This window comes from Centrocercus urophasianus, unplaced genomic scaffold, assembly GCF_019232065.1.
Source record: "Centrocercus urophasianus isolate 14NV4802_14NV808 unplaced genomic scaffold, USGS_Curo_1.0 seq_41, whole genome shotgun sequence".
In the NCBI taxonomy this organism is placed as follows: domain Eukaryota; kingdom Metazoa; phylum Chordata; class Aves; order Galliformes; family Phasianidae; genus Centrocercus; species Centrocercus urophasianus.
Genome location: NW_024884989.1, coordinates 3,958,607 through 3,968,431, shown reverse-complemented (window position 1 = coordinate 3,968,431; position 9,825 = coordinate 3,958,607).

The window sequence follows — 9,825 nt, the reverse complement described above, 5'->3', positions numbered from 1 at the left end:
AAAGAAAAAAAAAAAAGAAAGAAAAAAAAAGAAAGAAGAAAGAAAAAACAACCAAACAACCTCCTTTGTAAGGATCCTGACTGCAGAGAGCTGCTGACATCAGAGCCAGACACTTTGCACTTTGCACTGTGCTGGAAGCAGCAATGTGCTGAGAAGGAGAGAAAACTCACCCAGTGCTCAGGAGTAACAGCAGGCTGCTGGAGCAAGAAGGGCAGCAAGGAAGGGTTGCATCTGTTATCCTTGCTGTGCCTTTCATTAATGAAATTACAGAGTGGGCATTTTTCTCTCCTTCTTACTGTTTCCCTGTGTGAGACCTCACGTTTCTCTTTGCTGTGGGGCTTGGCCAGCCCCAGCGGAGCCCACTATGTGGTATCAAAGGGGGAAATCGTGTTAATTATCCAAAACTGATGGTTTTGGTGATGTGTGGAGTGATGAGTGCTGCATGGAGAGCTGAAAAGGGACAGTGACCATGTTCAGCCCCTTCTGTCCTAGGGCTGTCCCCTGTGTGTGGTGTGGCCTGGCTGCTCTCCACAGTCTCCCCACTCCCAGCAGAGCTGAGCTGGGCACCGGCTCCTCTTCCCCTGTGAACAAATAAATCTCTTGGCGGATGATGCTTCTGTGATGGATATTGGCCGTGATCCGAGTAGGGCAGGCGATCATGTTCAATTATTTCATTAGCAAGCTGTGGCTCATCACCAGGGCTCAGGTCGGCGCTGTCACAGCTCTCGGCCTGTGGATGGGCTTGGGGCTGGGCTGGGTGCCTGCTGCTGGCCCTGGCCACCTGGCAGCTGCTTACAATGAGGCAATTTCTTCTTTTCTGTATGTTAAACACAATGTAAATTCTACAGTCGAAACACATAAATTGAGGGTTATGCATTTGTTGGGAAGTTGCTCTCCCCGCATTTGGAGTTTTTGCCAAGTTCCTGCCCCCAGTTTTATCAGCAGCACCCCCTGCACATTTGTCACAGGGAAGGAAAGAGAACACAAGTGACATTTTTAGGCCAGGGCCAAGGATCTCACTTGTCAGACAGCTCCACCGCTGCCTCCTTGCATTTGCTGCAGAGGAGCTCGGGGGGCAGAGCCTCCTACATGTGCTAAGTGGGGGGAGAACCCCAGAACCATCAGTCACTGCCTTTCTGCCCTGTTTGTCTGATCACCTCTCTCCCAGACAACCTGCAGCAGCCTGCAGGGCTCTCAGACACAAATTCCTCCATCCCGGTGGTGTTCACTCCGTCCCTCAGGAGGTGCTGCAGGGCAATGCAGGAGCAAAGTGTTTGCCAAAGAGCTCGGAGGCTGTGCATGCTCTGCAGCCCGAGCAGTGATGGAAACACATCTGCAGGCACAGTGAGCTCATGTTCTGCTTGCTTTGCACACAAAGCCAAGGGATGAGGGAATCTATGTGGGGCTGGGGCTGGCAGGACCCACTGGGACCTTATATGGGGGGTAGCAGGCTCCCCACCCAGCCCTGCTCCATCTGTTCATCCTGCAGCGTGCAGCCCAGGCGCTCACACAAAGCACTTCTGGTTTCCTGCCACCCTTAAATGAAGCTGGGACAGAGCTGAGCATCCTGCAAGGGAGCAATAGAAGTGGGGAAGGGAGTATGTAGAGGTCCTTAATGCTGCCCAAAGACAAGCAGCTCGGAGGAGAAGATGAAATCCACACCATTAGCAGGGTGGGTGCTACACATCAGGCAGCACAGTACCCTGAAAGAGGGCTTTAAATTAAAAAGGCATGTGTCAGGCTCAATAGCATCAGCTGGAGAGGCACCCACATCAACAGTTCATGGTGATGGCGTGGAGCAGGGAGAGTGTTTTGCAAGCAAGGAAGCTTCTAAAATAAGAGATGTGGAGAGATGTGGTGAGAGTGAAGCCCTGAGGACCCTCTACTCCCTGTAGCTGCAGGGAGGAGGAATCCCTCTGCCAAACCCTGGGGGTGGCCACTGCAGTCCCCAAGTGAGACTGGGGCTGTCCCAGTGCCGGGGTGCCCATAGCGATCACTGCTTGCTCTGCCACCTCCACCCCAGCTCCACAGCCCTCTCCTTCTGCACACGCTGGGATTGAAATTGCTCAGCCCTCCTCCATCTCCAGGCTGCAGAAGAGAAAAATTGTCTGCTGGCTGAAGTGGCCCAGCACTAATAGAGTAAGCGATTCTCTGTGCCATCAGGACACGGGGTCAGGTGGGAGCGCTGGCCGTGCAGATCATTATCGGAGCACAATGATGCCTGCATGACCTCCCTGCTGGCAGGGCTCCGCACGTCCCTCTCTTTCTGCTCCATTTGAGTGTTGCTCTTCACCCTCCCAGTGCCCGATGTCCACTTACAGCCATGGAAGGCTGCAGCACTGCCCCCGATGCCCCACGGGGTGCCCAGCAGCACAGCTCCATGCATCCAGCACAGCCCATGCCAGGCGCCTTCGCTCTGCACTGAGCCTTCAGCAGGGCGGAATGGAGGGGAGAGGCTGGAGCAGTGCCTGGGGTCTCTCAGGTAGAGCTCTGCTGCCGAGGGCAGAGGATGTGCTCATTAAGCCAAGCTAATCTTTATTTCCAAGACTATTTGCTGTGACTGGGCAGTTTATTCTCCGCTCCAGCTCATCTCCTTTGTCAGGTGCAGCGTGAGTCCAACTGCAGTGTGAGCTGCGCGGATACGGGGGGAGAACTTCTTTATTTGCTGGATACATTTCTTTGTCCAATATCATTCAGGGAAAAAAAAAGGAAAGATTTTTCTCCAAATGAAATCTGCATGGGCTCTCATGGGGATAGAAGAGCCGATGTGAATGGGGAGCTGAGACTGGGGGTTTTGTTCTGCTTTCTGCTTCTTCCTTTATTTCCATGAGGGGTAAAGCAGCAGCGTTGCAGCCACAAAGGCAGCGGTTTCCTGGAGCAGAGCCAGGCTGGTTTGACACTGTGTTCCCCTGAATGAGGAGAATCAAAATGGTAAAAAAAAAAAAAAAAAGAAAAAAGAAAAATTCCAGCAGCCACCACTCCTGCGCCAGCATCGCTAATCCAACAGCTGAGGGTTTATTTGTACTGAGTAAGCTGAAGCGAGCAACTTAATTCCCCTCTAATTCTCTTCTGAAGGCCTCAGAAAAGCTTAATAGCTGTTTTCCTGCATTAAATTAACTCTGACTCAGCCTCCAGCTTTCCTGGGCTCTGTGGGTTTGGGGGGGCCACGTCCCATTTCTCCTTCCCTGTAATAGGGTCACCCCACCTGGGACAGCCAGCACTCACCCACACGGTTCTTCGGAGCCTCTCAGAGCCCCTGCAGCTCTGTGTGGTTCAACACACCACAAACCCATCCATTATTTACGGCAGCAATGTGAGTTATCCCACCCCATCCCTGCCCTGCTGGGTGCAGGCTGGCTCTTCCCAGACGATGAAATGAAATATCTTTTAATCAGTGGGGACCTCAGGGTCGATTTATGGGTGTCAGCACCGCAGAGCTCTTCTACATTTCAGACACTGTTCATTAGGATAGAAATGGGCTGGGAATGGCGCTGGTTGTGAGTGAGGAATGGTGCACAACGTGGCTGGGGTTGTGAGAAAAGGAAGACCCAAATTCTGTTGAGGTTGTTTGGCAGGAGAATGGGGTTTTAACCCTCCTCTAATTAGTATATCTCACGTGGACCTCCAACCCTACAGTTAGCGGCATTTGATTGGTAATTTGTTGTGAAGTGCCATTATTATTAACTAAGAAATGGCAGCCATAGGAGTTATTTGCAGGGAAAACAGCTGGTCTTGATGGGTTTTGGTGAGAGAAGTTGGGGAGTCAATTCGAGCCGGGGCCCTGGGGAGCTGGGGGGGGGGGGGGGGGGGCTGGTTATCTCTCCGAGGCAGCAGCAGCCTCCACTGACACCTAGCGGCTGCTCAGGGGACGAGGAATTCGTGTTTGGTCTTCTTAGCCCTGCGATTTGGAAATACAGAGGCACACGTTCGGTGGCTGCGGGGTATCGCTCCTCTCCCTGTCTCCCTGCTCCTCCAGCAGCACACCTGCACAGCAGAGGCTGTGGTTCTCAGGCCTGGGGCTGTTCGGGTTTCTCTACCGAAATGACCAAACGTGGTTCGCTTTGTCACTGCTGAGCCCTGGTTCTGTCTCTTTTTGTTTGGCTTTTCTTTCTCAGTCGACACATTTCTGAACTTTCCTCTTGGAGTGACACAAGACCTGACTCAGACGCCATGCTGCTGAACATTATTTATGCTGTAAGATGCTATTTAATAGGAATCTTGCCGATTTTTTTCTTCCCACTGAGTGCTCTTATCATTGCCCAGGGTGATGTGTGTGTGCTCCTTTGCTCCCATCTCCAGCACCTGCTGGACATGAGATCAACCCATGGACCCCAGAGGCTCTCACTGCTTCTAGTTGTGTTGGGATTACGAAAGGTGAAGCTCCCTGAGGAGCTGACACCTGCCCAGGCAGCCCAGGAGCTCCTTCCCCGTATCCCCATGTCTCCATTTCAGGGGTTGACCATCCCCCAAAGACCACTGCCCCTCTTTCTGTGTCTGCCCTGGCACTTGGCATTCAGCTCTCCACCATCAACCACACAGCAGATGACAAACCCCTGATCTACAGGGCTGATTTTCAAGCAGATTAACTCTGGAGTGGGTCTGAAGCCAAGTGCTAAAAGATTTCTGCACTCACAGAAGAGGGAAGAGTTTGCCAAGGAAGTTGGAGCCAGCAGCAACTGGCAGGCGTGTTCCCATCGCTCATTGTGTCAGAGCCTGGCATCCTAATGCCCAAGGTGACCAAAGCTTGAAGACAAATGCTGTTTTCATGGGATAACACAGCTGTGGTATTGATCAGGGTCTTGTGCTTTCCAGGGGCTGTTTTTATTCCTAGTTCTCTTTTTCTCCTTACCACTGGGATGAAGAAAATAAATCTTCAGCTGATGGTAGCAGGAGAGAGAACCTCAGTGCCTCCCAAGTTCTGATGGGGCAATTCCCTTTTCTCAGCTCATCTCTACCTCCAGGTCCCATTATGGGATATGGGGGGCACAGAGCACTGCTGTCCCATTCCTCCCAGTGCCCAAGGGCACGCTGTCCTGAGCAGTATCACATGCTAAACCTCATCCTGCCCCACAAGGCATGGATGGCTACTGCCATAACCCATCCTGGCACAAGCACTGCTGGAAAGGCTGAGCATGAAGAAAGCGATATTCCCCATCTCTTCAGGTGTCGTCGTAGCTTTCAGTGCTAATTATTGCATGCTTTAATTCATCCGTAATTGATATAATCTTCAAAGCTTCAATATATCTTGATCTGATGCTTCTGCTGTTGTTCCCTTTTCCTTTGAACTGCTGTGAGGAGCCTCCGGGACCCCCCAGCTATTGCTGTATGTTTGCTTTTCATCTGCTCGCTTCTCTTCCCAGAAACAAACAATACCTCAACATTTTCTTCTTGAAAATTCTGAGAAGAGAAGGGGAAAGGGTTATTTGTCAAAGGCCAAATTCCTCAGTGTCTTTCTTCCTTTTGATCTTCTCAGAGTGATGCCAGGGATGTCAGTGCAATGCCCCTACAGGTGCTGGCCATGCCAGGCGATGCTGCAGTGGCACAGCACCAACCCCATGCCCCGCACCTGTAGGGAAAAGCAGTGACTTTGGGATCATTTTTTTGCTTCTCATCTTTGCTCCCTGCTGGAGCTGATTTATCCCTGCGGCTTGCGCAGCTACATCCGAGCAGGGCATGTCTCGCTGTTGTATTACAGCAGATTGCTGTAAATTATCAGCTTCTTGGTGTCAGCCCAAGCCCAACACAGCCCATAAAGCTTCCTGGCCGTGATACTGCACCACAGCACGGCAAGGCCAATGGGAGAGGCTTTCAGCTCAAGGGGGATTTGACCCAGAGTGCCCCATCCATGTCCCTGGGACCCCCAATGGGCCCTGAGCATATCTGTCCAACAAGACATGGCCATGAGGGGATAGATCCATCCCAGCTGCCACCATCCTCAAGCCAGCTGCATCACCCATGGGTGGGCAAAGTGCCCTGCAGTGTGCTTGGTGCCTGAGGCTAGAAGGATTATTACCAGTACTGTTATTTAGTAATGATTATCCCCGAGCATAAAATCAGCAAGATGAAAATTCAGAGGTCTCGGGGCGAAAGCACGGCCTGTTCCATTTATAATCTGTAAGTGATGTGTGCGCCAGTGTGGAGCGCGAGCAGAAGGGGATCTCACGAGAGCCACAAACACCGGACTTTTAATTTAAAACTATCCTTCACTGACTCGAGCCTCTCTCCCACCAGCCCATTTTTTATCTCCCCCTGTGCAACAGTAATCAGGAGGTAACAAGGGAGAAGGGGAACGGATCGTCTTCCAGCGCTATCTGGCTGATTCCAGGGCTGTAAATTATAGATATATATGGTACAAAGGAGTACTGGGATATTAATTTCTGTTGTTGAAAATCACAGCTCCTCTGCTTTAATTTACTGCTAAATAATAAATGACATTGTGAGATACTCAGCAAAGATAAAGACGCCGAAGTAAATCAAAGAGCTCATAAGCACTTACGGATTGGTCTATCGGTGTCGTTAAGTGGCTTATATTGTTCTCGCCAAGCAGGCGTTTAACCGATGTTATCTGCCACAGTAAAGGATGAACCCGTGAATCAAATGGTTTCCTGCAAATGGCCATTTGCATCGGCAGGATTAGATGAAGATGGGTGTTATCCCCAACATTTGTAAGCATACTTGGTGCTTGCTGTCAGCCTGCAATGATTGCAGGACAGGGTGAGTAAGGGCTGGTGCTGTCATCCTGCCCTGCAGGCACACCTACAGCCAAGAGCCGTCAGCTCCGTATCCAGCTGTGCTGCTGGGAGGCATTGGCACCTGTAGCATGCTGTGGAGCTGTGCCCCTGCAGGTGGGCAGTGGGTGGGGGACCCATTGTGCTTTGGGGTCAGTGCCAGCTCCTGAAGGTGTCTTCATGCTGGGTATCCTGATGATGTGAGCTATCACGATGCCCACCAGCACCCTCTCCCCACAGGGCATGCTGGCACTGGGATCTGTGCTGGACACATCTTCCAAATGTGAGATGGGTGAGGGCATCCCTGAGCATGGCTCCTGCCCCAGTTCATGTTGAGGGTGGAAGATGTACCTGGAGTGAGCATCTCTGAGGGCCTGGCAGAGCTGTGTACTGACAGCCTTGGAGAACATAGGAGAGGCCAAAAGGAATTTTAAGGCATGCTTCTGTACTGAAATGTTCCTCCCCTTCACAAATCATCTGGAAAAGCCCCAGTAGCAGCAAACCCCATGGCAGCTTTTTCCCAGTGCCTGCTGACCTACAGATAAGCTTCAAACCCCTTCAAACAGATGGTGGTTTCCAAGTGCTCGAAATCTGCTCCTAAAGAGGCCAGAAAGCAGTGAGTCCCTGTTTGCAGGCACCCCATGCTCCTCGTCATGGAGCTGACAACCACATGTCCCAAGGTACATCTTGCACTGGGATGAGAGACGGTCCCCATCCTTGGGAGTCACAGTGCTGTGTCCCATCTCTATTTGCTGTGCTGCAAACTAGGAGGACTTGACCCAGGCTCCTGCTGTTTCTCTTTGCTAACACTGTTGAAAGACAAGGCAGCTCCAATTTGCCTGAAGCCATTCCGTTACAACATAGCACTGCAGGGAAGGTCTGTACAGAAAACCATGTTTGACAGTGAAAGCATTTTGCTGGAGTACAGCATGTGAAAAACAAATTACTGTGGCATAAACGAGCAAATCTATCATCAGAAGGAAGAGGAAGAGAGAATTACTTTAAGGATCCACGTACAAGACTGTGACAGTAATCATATAACGGCCCTTTGAATGTCAAGGGGGATGAACATGGTTTAATAGTAACCGAAATGCTGCCAAGCTGGGAGACGTGTAACAGAGCAGATGGATGGATAGATCTACCTATTATCTGCTCCCTGGAAGAAAAGGAGGGGGAGATAATTCAGCTTTATGCTTGATCTAGTGTGTAAATCTCAGAGAGATAATGTTTTCTTTTACCAAAGGGAAAAACAAAACAAACCAACAAACAAAACCAGAAAGAATGTTTGTTTTCAGAGCCAGACAGCACTGGTTCAGATATACAAGGAGATGTATAACATTTTGAGGAGGCTGCAGCCCTAGTGGCGTTACATTGAGGGATAGTGGCCTTTATCTAAAAGGTAGCAATAGGAAAAAAACAGTGGACCCTTCAGCAGGGTCTATTGTGATAGGACAAGGGGAAATGGTTTCAAACTTAAAGAGGGGAGACTTAGATTGGATATAAGGAAGGAGTTTTTACACTACAAGCAGTGAGGCAGTGGCACAGGTTGCTCATAGAGGAGGTGGTGCCCCATCCCTGCAGACAGCCAAGGTCAGGGGATGGGCTGTGAGCACTGATGGAGCTGCGGGTGCCTCTGCTCAGGGCAGGGGTGGCACCACATGGCCTTTAGGGTCCATTCCAACTTAAACAGTCCTACGATTCCAAAATTCTATGAAAATGAAAGCACAGGGCGAGGAAGCTGTCACTCAGATCCAGGCAGCAGTGGGCTTCATTCAGCAGCAAAGAGAAAAGGTGAGGAGGTGTGCCCTGCTCTCAGCTTTGACCAGATGTGGGTTGGGCAATGGAGGTTGTGTCTGTATGGAGCAGTGTCCAACCAGTGCACCTCGCTGCCAGCACCGGGTGTTTGCCTCTGCCGAAAACCAAAGGTGCATTTTTGAGTAATTAAAATGAAATCAGCTGAACAGACCATTTGTTCCTGCCTTCACCCCCCTTCACATCACTGCAGGTGTAACAGAATGCGGTCAGTCCTGGTGCTGAAGCTCAGAGCCCTTTGACGCGGCTGGAAAAGCCCATCCATGCAGCGAGGATGCCAGGCTGCCTGTGAGTAAATGGCATGATTGACGAACCTCGAGCTGTGCTGGAAGGCTGCTCTCATTCAGCCCCGATTGGAGCTGTCAGAGCCATTGAAAGGGAAGCACAACTCACCATAAACAGGGCCTCACAAGCCATAAGCACGAAATCAGATCTAAATATTGATTTACTCCATATAAATATATGTGCAATTCCAGCTTCTGAGCACACAGAGATTTAATGCTTTTTCAGAAGCCCAAGACTGAAACCAAAGCCGTGTTGCAATGCTGATCACTCCTATGCTTTGTGTTTGCCTGAGCAAGTCCCCCCTTTTGGAGCTCTCCTCCTTCACCCCGTGGGGCAGGTTGGAGTTCCCTGCGCTCCCTCTGCGTTGGTTTCCCCCTCCCGTGTTTTTCGAGCCCACCCTTAGGCCTCACTCAGGCCTGCATCGGGCCTGCGCGTTGCCATAGCGACGAGGAGCTGGCTGCCTACCCCTTTAAGAGCGTTCCTGGAGGCCGGAAGTGGCTCCGTGCGGCGCTCTGGTTTTCACTTCGTCTCTGTGGTTTTCCTGCCTTTCAGTTTCCGGTGGCGGGCATTGCGAGGGGCGGCGTGGCAGGGGTCCGGGCCTGGGGTGGTCATAGGCGGAGCTGGGGGTCATATTGAGGGCTGGGGATGAGAATATGGGAGCTGGATTAGTCACTGTGGGGATGAGGGTGCAAAGGTTTGGGAAGGAGGGGTCATATAGGGGTATGGGGTTAGGGTATGGGTATGGGTATGGGAGGAGGAGGAGGAGGGAGAAGGCGGAGGGGTTGTATTGCGGTCTGGGGTCAGGGTATGTGGGGGTGGAGAGTCGTATTTTGGGCTGGAGATGAAGATACAGGGGTTTGAGATGGTCGTACGGTGAGCTAGAGTTAAGGGTGGAGGTAAGGGCTGGAGTAGAACTAGAGGGTTCAAATTGGGGTCTGTGAGTCAGGGTAGGGGAGGTTCAGAGGGACATATTGGGCTTGGGGGCACGGAATGGAGGCCT